Source organism: Paroedura picta, chromosome 10, assembly GCF_049243985.1.
Source record: "Paroedura picta isolate Pp20150507F chromosome 10, Ppicta_v3.0, whole genome shotgun sequence".
NCBI lineage: Eukaryota > Metazoa > Chordata > Lepidosauria > Squamata > Gekkonidae > Paroedura > Paroedura picta.
In genome coordinates this window covers 51,770,599-51,781,440 of record NC_135378.1, presented here as the reverse complement: position 1 = coordinate 51,781,440, position 10,842 = coordinate 51,770,599, and the positions used below count along the sequence as shown (strand labels likewise).

The 10,842-nt window shown below is 42.2% G+C and overlaps 1 long non-coding RNA gene across 1 annotated transcript in view; it reads right to left on the bottom strand.

Annotated features, from left to right (window-relative positions):
* LOC143819779 (uncharacterized) overlaps positions 1 to 965 on the bottom strand; it is a 34,254-nt gene extending 33,289 nt beyond the window's left edge. Inside the window, exon 1 of the long non-coding RNA XR_013225085.1 lies at positions 717 to 965. This is a non-coding gene — a long non-coding RNA (uncharacterized LOC143819779). The remainder of the gene's footprint in view (positions 1 to 716) is intronic.
* Between the last annotated feature and the right edge of the window lie 9,877 nt (positions 966 to 10,842).

Sequence of the window (10,842 nt, the reverse complement as noted above, 5' to 3'; positions counted from 1 at the left end):
AGAGTGCAGAGATCCCAGGTCTAGTGTGTTTAGAAACTGCCTTTAGAGACCTTAAGAGTCAGTTAAAAGCTCAAGATGAGAACTGGCATTTCAAGAGAAGGGGGTTGGGTATTAGAAAGAGTGTACCTGGAAACTGAACGAGTTAGAGAACACTCAAAGTGTACTGGAGTGATTGGAGAAAATGATGTAATTAAAACCTCTCAGCATAAAAACGTTAAGTACCTGTGAATAGTTTAAGAAACTATCATTAGCCTGAAATATAGAAAGTAAAGTCTGTGTATGTACTGATTTTACTTCAGAGTTATCTATCTATATTGAGTTACCCCATACATTTTACTGTATGTTGAATAAACTTTGTTAAATTGTATCAGGTTCCTGGGCTGAACAGTCAGAATACTACAGTGTGACAGGGTGGTGCAGCCATAATTCGTCAGGAAAGGAGAAAACAGATAACTAGGGGCACTCAGTCACAGAAGGGAAATAAAAACAGAGAGAAAAAGCCTTTCATCTGAGGGAAGGAAGTGGATAGGGGTCATGTCAGTAAGAAAGCATCTCCAAGAAAATATGACAAAAATCATTTTGAAACAAAGCACACTGTATTGGTCAAAACTTGCATAGTTTCTAATGCAAGTTAGATTCATTCTATCACAACACACCATCTTGCCTGCAGTACTGCAATAGTCAATGCCATTTCAAAGTGAATCTGTCATACTCACGCCTCAAGATGTGATGTAAGATCTCTGTGATATGCAAGCCATCATGAAAGCCTAATGGCTTTACTTGGACTTCTGTATCTTAAAAGGTGAGTGGTAAACAGGAGGGCGGGAGGAATTAGTAGGCACTATACATAAGCTGCTTATCTTCAAGGGAAGTCACTTTTTGAATATGCTATTTTGACCTTTAACATTATTTTAACAGAGTCGTTTTGTATTTATGTTAGGAGTGGGCCAATGGCATAGCTTGCAAGTTTAGTATGTAAACAGTAGAAGGAAGTCTGCTCACTGGGAATGTTCTGTTTGCAGTACATCACTTTGTTGGCAGGAAAGAGAAGGAAATGAGTGCTGTAATAAAAGAGATGCATTTACAACACAGTCAGCTAGTGAGGAAATTGATGGTGACCCCTGTTGGTGAATTACAGAAGTTGGAAGCAAAGTGCCTTTTCAATAGAGATGTGCAGGTCTGTCCATTTTCAGTTGCTTTGTCGTTCTTTCATGTTCCAGGAGCTCCACTTTTTCATTCCCTTTCCCCAGAAATCTCCCTTTGGATATACTACTGAAATGGAGATGGTAAATAGTTATATGCTTGTTTTATGGGTGTCATTTTAAATGTTAAGCACATTTCTAGCTGACTGCAACATCTCCTGAAGTTTCCTGATGTGTAAATTGTGTCAACTATCGCATAATCAATGGCTAAAACTTGGAGGAGGGTGGGTGGGAGGAAAACTGAAGTTAAGTGGAAAATGCTTTATTTTGAATTCAGCTTTTCCAATCTGCAGAACACAGCCTGAAGCCCCCTCTCTTAATTTATAACCATTGACTAAACATTGGCCTTTATGAATCCTCACTATATCAAGAGAATTATGATCAGCCAAGTATTTTCAGCAAAAAAACTTTATTGCCTTCCCCCACACCATTCAAAACAACAGGAATCAGTTTGATACATTCCCCTGTTGCAGTTTCTCTGTGACCGTTTATGCACTGGAAATTTCACTGCCTCAGCTCCTGTGCAAGGAGCACAAATTGGGGCCAGATGAGGCACCCCAGGCCAAATGCTTCCCCGTGTGGGTGCAGGAAGAGGTGGGGAAACCTGCCACAACTAAAACTCCAGCCTGCAGCCTAGCATGAAACCCCCAGGTGCATAAATGGTCTGTGAGTTGAATGTTTGACAGCTGCAAATTTCATTATTTACTTTAAAATCACTCATTCCAATGAGAAAAGTTCAAGTAAAAATTAAATACATGTGAGGAGTTCTTTTAAATTCTTATTTATCAGTATCTTTTATACTACTTTGTTCAATATAGAAAACCTGGTTCAGTAATATGGTACTAAAATGAGCATAAAAAGATCTTGCACCCTTTGCCAGAGTATAGTTTATTGTTGAAATTAGACAAATAATATTTGTGGAATAATTTCACCCTTGTTCATGGTGGTTGTCTCTCAAATCTTACTTCCTTACTAGGTTAACCAGTATGCTGTAGTGGTTAGGACTTCTAATCTGCCAAGCCGGGTTTGATTCCATGCTCCCCCACATGCAGCCAGCTGGGTGACCTTGGGCTCGCCACAGCACTGATAAAGCTGGGCTTTCTCAGCCTCACCTACCTCACAGAGGTGGGGAGAGGAAAGGGAAGGAAACTGTAAGCCGCTTTGACAGTCCTTTGGGTAGAGAAAAGCATCATATAAGAACCAACTCATTGTCGTTGCTGTCTCCTTCTCCTTCTCATCAGTGGTTCTCAACCTTGGGGTCCCAAGTGGGGTTGCCAGGTTGGTGGCCACCACAGACAGCGGCAGTGGAGGCGGCAGTGGTAGCAGGCAGCAGCGGAGTCATGGCAGTGGCCGCCCCCACACAGCCTCCAGAGTTTTGTGTGCCTGCATGCATGCCCCACTGCTGCAATTGGGGGCGTGGCGTCACAGCAGTTGAGGAGAAGAAGAAGAAGAAGAAGAAGAAGAAGAAGAAGAGTTGGTTCTTATATGCTACTTTTCCCTACCCGAAGGAAGCTCAAAGCGGCTTACAGTCGCCTTCCCATTCCTCTCCCCACAATAGACACCCTGTGGGGTGGGTGAGGCTGAAAGAGCCCTGATATCACTGCTCGGTCAGAACAGTTTTATCAGTGCCGTGGCAAGCCCAAGGTCACCCAGCTGGTTGCATGTGGGGGAGCGCAGAATCAAACCTGGCATGCCAGATTAGAAATCTGCACTCCTAACCACTTCACCAAACTGGCTACATTTAGAACCACTGTTCTAAATGTAATAAGGAAAGCACCTTCATGCAGGAGATATAGCCTTGGTGGGGGTGGGGGGGGGGAGACTGTCTAAACAACTAAAATACAAGAAAAGTTTATTTTATTGCTGAAACACATTTATTGCTCAAAACGCATTAACCATGATCTACCAGAGAACTAGATGTGGAAGTGCTTTGAACAATGAAATTAAAGCATGTACAGCACTGGATTGGACAATGGTCACTATCTTCACTAAAAATAGATTAAGCTTCATCACAGGGTTGTTGTGAAGATAAAATGGAAGAGATGAGAGTGACTTAAGCTGCTTTGGATCCCCACTGGGAAGAAAGGTGGGGTATAAATGAAGCAAAGAAATACATTTGTGCGCATTGCATATGTGTTTCAACTTAATTTTTTAATTTATACTAGGGGCAAAGCCCGTTGTATCCAAGAATACAACGGGCACTAGAGCTTGGCAGTGGGAAGAGGAAGGGGAGGAGTTGTCCAGTATGTAAGGGCATAAGGTTGAATGTGTGTGTTGTGGGGGGGGGATGTGGTGGCAAATGAGGGCATGGGTGTGGAGATATGGGTGTCAAGAACCCGTGGTCTGGAATGTTCATTGAGTGTGGGAGAGGACTAACCTTTGGGAATTGTGGCATAGTGGTTACAGATGAGCTTTCCAGAGCCATGTCTTCAGATATCTGAAGGAAAAATCAAACTGTAAACTCTTCTTATGGGGAGATTACATGGCAACCAATTCCTCCCAGTTCTGCGTCATTTCCCTTCTTGTGTGAATTAGGCTACAGACACTGAAATGACCCCCTGCCCTAATACAGATGGGGTAGTCACAGTACACAGGTGTCCACCCTGTTCCTTCTGTTTTCATTTTTTCACTGTTGATAAAATGTTATGTGCCCACATGCTTCTTAGAAGAAGAAGCTCCTTAGAAGAAGATGGTTGCTCCTTAGAAGAAGAACTGCATTTTTGTACCCTCTTGTTTACTACCCAAAGGAGTCTCAAAGCAGTTTACAAACACCCTTTCCCTTCGTCTTCCCACAATAGACAACATGTGAGGGATGTGGGTCTGTGAGAGGTCTGAGAGAACTGGGAATGGACCGCAGTGACCCAGCAGGCTTCAGGTGTCTCAAAGCATTTTCCAATCGTCTTCCCTTCCTCTCCCCATAGCAGACTTCCAATGAGGAGGGAGCTGGGGTAGAGAGCCTCACATGGAAGCTGGCAACCCTAAGAGGAAGTCTCTCTGTGCACAGCAGTCTTGACCTTAGTAAGGTTTTTTATACTGGTTTTTTATTTGCCAGGCCAAGGTTGAAAAAAGTCACTTTAGTTTCCATGTCTCTCCAGCCATTTACTTGTTCACTATTTACAGTTTCAGGCTTTAAATATTTATTTAGATCTTCCTGCACATTCCAGACTCACAGGACTGATGCTTGTCTGTCTGTCTGCACCCCAGTATACAAACAGTTCCTGGTAAGGGCTGGCTATAGCCCCTAGCCCAGGAGGGACATACCTGCACAACTCCCAACTGCAGTCTGCAAGCCCCTAGCAAGACTGATGCTTGTCTGTCTGTCTGCACCCCAGTATACAAACAGTTCCTGGTAAGGGCTGGCTATAGCCCCTAGCCCAGGAGGGACATACCTGCACAACTCCCAACTGCAGTCTGCAAGCCCCTAGCATAGTATCAAGATGGCTGCTCATCTCAAGATTATAATGATCAGCTCTGTAGGCAAAAATGGCTCCTTTGAAGGCCAGACTCTGAGGCACTGTATGATTTTGAAGTCCCACCTCCAGGAATATTTCCAATTTAGGGGTAGCCAACCTCCAGGTGGGGCCTGAAGAGCTCCTGGAATTACAGCTCTTCAGGGTATAAAGATCAGCTCCCCAGGCAGAAAGGGCTACTTTGGACAGGGTTGTGGTAGAGAAGAAACATTTAAGGCCTCCTACACAGTCTCCTGCCAACTCTGTCAGGGACATTTGGACATGACAGCTTTGGGGCAAAAAGGGTTGGCACAGCCTGTCCAAGCCTCCGTTCTCATCCCCCTTAGCAGCCCTACTGACCTCCTCTCCCTGTGATGGTTAGGGGCAGATTGGCAGTGATGTCTCCAGATTGCCCCTGGCTGGGCTGGGTGGGTGGGCCCTGTCACAACTTTGGCTTCACACCTCCCGACTGGCTAGAACTTTGGTCTGTCCTGGTGATTGGGCCCTCACCCAGCCCCGCCCACTCTCTGCCACTTAGGCCTTAGCCTTTTATGTTTATACAGCGACAGCTGTATAAAGATTTTAAAAACGGTCAAAAATTGCACTACAAATGGGAAGGAGACTGTCATGTTTTATTGTAGTATTGGCAACAGGTGCCTGCACTATGATACACACACATGTGTAACCAGACTCCATTTTTCTACTGTTTCTAGATATACCTGGAAGTGTACCAGTGAGCTACAGAACTAAGAGGATAGGAGCCTGGAGCGGAAGAGATCCTATTTATACTGTGAGCAAGACTACATTTCTATCATCATTCTGAATATGTTTTCAGAACCTCCTATGAGATTCAATGGACTAGGGATTCATACCTGCATTGATTACTAGCCTCTTCCTGCATTCATTGAAGTATTTATTATTTTTATTACTTATTACGTTCTGTTTCTTTCATGCTCTGGAATCCTCTAAATGTTTAGCAAATGTTCCTTCATGTTCAGAATGATGACAGTTGGTTTAATGAGTCCTGCAATGCCTGAGCTGTGAGGTAAAATGAGTTAAAACAAAAACAATACTGTGGTACCATTCTGCCAAGAGTTGAAGAAGCCCAGGCATTTCACTTATACTGATACTGAACCCAAGCCTTTCCAGAGACCTTGTTCTACTTTTTTGTCAATGCTTAGAGATGGCGGTAATTTTTCCCCTGGCTCACTAAAATAACAAAAATAACTTTAAAAGTAAGAAATCCTTTCCCTAGGCTTAATTATCTGGAATTTCAGAAAGGACACTCAAGGGCAGTTCGGTAGTTTCATAACTACATGAACTAATAAAATTCTGTGCTATATATAGTCAGGCACAGCTGTATGATAAACTTTTTATGGGTAGTGTGCATTTTTCATTTATGAACATCCATGATTAAGAGGCTATATATTTAAGCATTACCTAATGGAGTTAGATGGCATTGGTAGCCAAAAAATAGACATATTTCACCTCTGCTTGATTTGTGAGGTCATAATCCTGCTCAGACACATATTGCAAGCTGACAAATTAAGGGCTTTAACTTAATTTCCTTTTGACTCAGTACCTTTTTATTTTTCTTCACCACAATTAGTTGTGGTCCTGATTCATGTCTAATTCATAAGTTATACTGATTTTTGTGTATGTCAATAAAGAGATTGTTGAAATGGCGTTTAACTTTCAGTTATTCCTGTCATTATGGTCAAGATTCTTCATGCAAAGATGGAAAGGAGTAGTTGGGGGCCACGTCTGAGAAAGATAAGGGGCCTCCAGGGTCTCCAAGTATTCCCAAAGTCTATGTCCATGGATTCCAAGGCTTGGGATCCACCAAGAAATGCTCCTGTCTTTCCAATTCCCAAATTGGCACCCCCTTACTCTTGTAGAGTAATTCTCAAGATTCCTCCCCCCCCCCCCGACCTGAAACTATCAGCAGAAATGGCGGGCATGTGAAGAAAAAGCCCAACATAGAAGAAACATCAAGCTCATGATTTATGCTCCAATCACTGAGTCAGGCTGCTATTCCAGCATCTCTTGTAGGATTGAAACGCCTCCAGAAATTACTAAGGAACAAGCAGTTGTACAGATGAGGTTGTTTACTTTTCCAGCTATTTAAGTCATAGCCTGAATTAGGAGCCTTGCTGGCTCACTTGTTTTACATGGACCAACTTGTGCCTGCCTCGCCTGTGAACCCAATCATCCCCAGATTTTACTTTATTTATTTACTTCATTTATACTCTCCAAATGGGGACTAAAGCAGTTTACATTGCTGTCCTCTCCATTTTACAATCATAAGAACCCCTGTGAAGTAGGTTTGCCTGAAGGTGTGGCACATTCCACACAAGTTGGATAATGCACTTTAGAAATTGATGTACTTGTTTCACACAGAGAAATCCAATTGCAAAAGCACATTGAAAGTGCATTATCCAATGTGTGTGGAATGGGATAGGAGACCGGGCCTTATCATGTTTAGGAACTAAGAGAAACAAACCAACAAACCAACCATATTCCTCTGAGAATACTCTTTAAAGAACGACCTGCCCTGCAGATGCAAATGTTGTGAATGTATTTTTTTACACTCCAGCTGTACCTACTCATCATATTCCAGATCTACAATATTAGATAATTAAACATAGCTTGTCTGCAGAGAACAAATATATCACCAATATCAAAGTGACAATGGATTTCCTAGCCATTTGACTACAATCCAAATCTTTCAGAATTCCATCCCACTCTGGCATGCACTCACCTGCCCCATTTGTCCCAGATGAGAGTTTTTCTCTCTCTTTGCTCAGTAATTCATGTACTTCAATGCCATTTTTGCCATAGCTCACATAATTTACAGTTAATTACTGATTGAATGTTATTTACTTGAGGCAGTACTTCATTTTTCTAGGAAGCACTGCATGAAAACAACATGCTTCCCCCTTCTTATCCTTTTAAGTACTGTATCTTGGGGAAATTCATTGTCTCCTCTGTGAGATGAATCATGTTCTGAGGCACTTGAAGCATTGACTTCATAAGGAGCAGAATCCTCTAGCAGACCTTTGCATAATCATCTTGCAGGGAGCAACTTGAGGGCAGGCACAATAACAATGTGATGCCAGGACTTTCCTTTGAATATGGCGAACACAAGCTGAAGCAAGTCTACTCAGGTCTCTTCAAGGGGCTAACTCCTATAAAAGCGTACTTCAGATTGCACCGGAAATCATAGCACTTAATGGAGCCTGCATTTCTGAATGGGTGGAGCACATTGTGTGGTGTGCTGCCAGACATGCAATAATAAAGAGCATTTAGGTCTGCCAGTCCCCAGGTGGGACCCAGAGATTCTCCAGTTTTACACTTAATCTCCAGATGGTAGAGATCAATTCCCCTGGTGAAAATGGCTGATTTGGAGGTTGGACATACCATTATACTCCATTGAAGTCCTTCCCCACCCCAAATCCTACCCACTCCCAGCTCCTCTCCCAAAGTTTCCAGGTATTTCTCAATGGCAACTTTAAGAGCAGGCTTAGAATAGTTGAGGATTGAATTTTTTTGGGAGCTAGCTTCTGGTTTAAACACAGGCCGTCTTGCAACTACCCTGTTTTCTCAATTTGAACTTTTAGATTCTAATAGTATATGAGAGAGCAGGGGATCAGGGCAATATTTTTCTGCAGCATATAATAAAAAGAAGAGAACAAGATTGAGGGTCATAGTGAGGACAGCAGGTCCAATATGAATTCATACTTAATGCTCACTTCATTATTTGAGGCCTATTAGCTTAGATTGTCCTTGGTATGTTAACTTCTTTTTTACCACTTTGCAGTGCCACCCATATAACATGTCCAGGCTGACATTCTGCAGCCACAGAGCTGGTGAGAGGCTGCCAGTAGAGTTTCCATAATAAACCTGCTTTCAGGGTATTTATAACTCAGCTATTTTAATTTGGTTCTGGCTATAGGGATCTTGGCACAGATGCCAGAAAGTGAAACAATAGTTATCTGTATATTAAGGCTGGAAAAATGTATTTCTGCCAATATAATCTGTAATCAAGAATGTTTGGCCTGGCTTTCAATTTGTCCTTAATGACACAATTAACAGGGGAAAAAACCCCATAATATTTAGAATATTTCCAAAGTGGTTAAGAAACATCTCTTAAGTTTGAAGCCATCAGTCATTACTCCCCCAGAATTTCATATGCTATAATATTTTTATAAGATTCTTCACAACTAAAACTTCAAAATTCGTTAGGTTTTAAAGAGACCATAAAAGGCAAATTTATCCCCCCCACCACCAATAGCCAGTTGCAAACCATCATAACATTAAATTACAGAGAAACAATCAGACTCTATTTTGAGCTATGGGTATATTATGACACTAACTGGTTGGAAGCTGTTGCTAAAATTCTTTACATGATTTTAAATAGCTGTAAGATTCAACGATTCATTGATTTTTTTTCTTTCTTTCCCCAGATCTTACCAACCTATGGTTGAAAAGATAGGAAATAATAAAAACCATATTCTGACACGTACTACAGGCTCTCAAATCTATTTGTCAGACCCCAAGGATGATTGAGACTGGGCCAGGGTCCCTAGACTCTTGCTCTGCTTGCCCACAGGAAACAACTAGTGGGCCAATCTTCTCAACATCACAGCAACCTCCTGAAGATGATCAGCAGAGGAAGCTCATCCTGCCTGGAGGACAGTGAGAGCTGCTGGGAAGAGTTGACTGAAGAGTCTAGGGATAAAGCTACTGTTTTCAGGCTAATCCCTTCAGACAAAGTAATTGGCCCTGTTTGTAGAGACTAAAAGAGCCTCTTGTGGCGCAGAGTGGTAAGGCAGCCGCCTGAAAGCTTTGCCCATGAGGTTGGGAGTTTGATCCCAGCAGCCGGCTCAAGGTTGACTCAGCCTTCCATCCTTCCGAGGTCGGTAAAATGAGTACCCAGCTTGCTGGGGGTTAAACGGTCATGACTGGGGAAGGCACCAGCAAACCACCCCGTATTGAGTCTGCCATGAAAACGCTAGAGGGCGTCACCCCAAGGGTCAGACATGACTTGGTGCTTGCACAGGGGATACCTTTACCTTTACCTTAGTAGAGACTAAGACACTTTCATACATGTTAAATAATGCAGTTCAATCCACTTTCAATGCCTTTTGCAACTGTATTTTACTGTCTGGAACTGCAAAATCCCAGTTGCAACCAATTGCTAAAATCCATTGAAAGTGGGTTGAAAATGCATTATTCAGTGTGTGTGAAAGTGCATTATGTTAGAATGATCTTTCCTAACTATGTTATCTTTAGTGACTAGGTGTGCTTGCAGCCCCCCTCCCCAAATCAGTATTGTTCATATCTGGAGCATAAAAATATTGGTATTCTCACTTTTTCAGGTTTTGTATACCAGTATGATATTCAGAACAGGGAAATCAAATCATCCAGGAGTTTTTTTAATTGGGGGGGGGGCTTTCCCATTTTCTTTGTTCCATTATTCCCAATAGAGAAGTGGGCTGGGGGGTGTTCTTAACAGAGGGCTCCTACTCATCCTTCATTGTTTCCAATGGAAGAGGAGAGGAATAAAAAAAAATGTAAAACCTGAGACTCCCCCGCTTAGGAATACTCTGCAGTCTATTGCTAAGCCTAAACAATGTAAACCATGAGAGTATGAACCTAAGTAAAATACAAGAATCTGAGCTGCTGTAAAATGCAAGAATATCAAAATAAAATGTAAGAATCCACAAAAATACCTGACACAAATGAACTCCAGCAAGAACAACCTTTGAAAAAAACCTAAAAACTAAAAATAGTTGAAACTCACAGGATTTTACCTGAAGGAGCCTGGCAAGCCAATACCAAACCCAAATAGGCACATAAACATGGGGAAGGGGAAGGGGAAAAAAAGGAAAACTAGTTCTGGGCACCTGCAAATGGGCACCTCCAGACATCCTCAGTTAATCCTCAATATTTCCAAGATTTTTGAGGATTCCAAGACATTTGGGGATCCCCATGATTCTGGATATATTAGGAAGATCCAAATATATCCAGTAGATACCAATAAGGTATTTTTCTGATATATTTTTGGGTCAGAAATATCTGAACACTCATGTCAAGTGTGACTTTGTGGTCTCACGCACATGCCTTGAAGGGACTGAGTCTTGCAGTCTAACTTCCTCCTTTGCTGGGCTTTGGAATGCCTTGATATT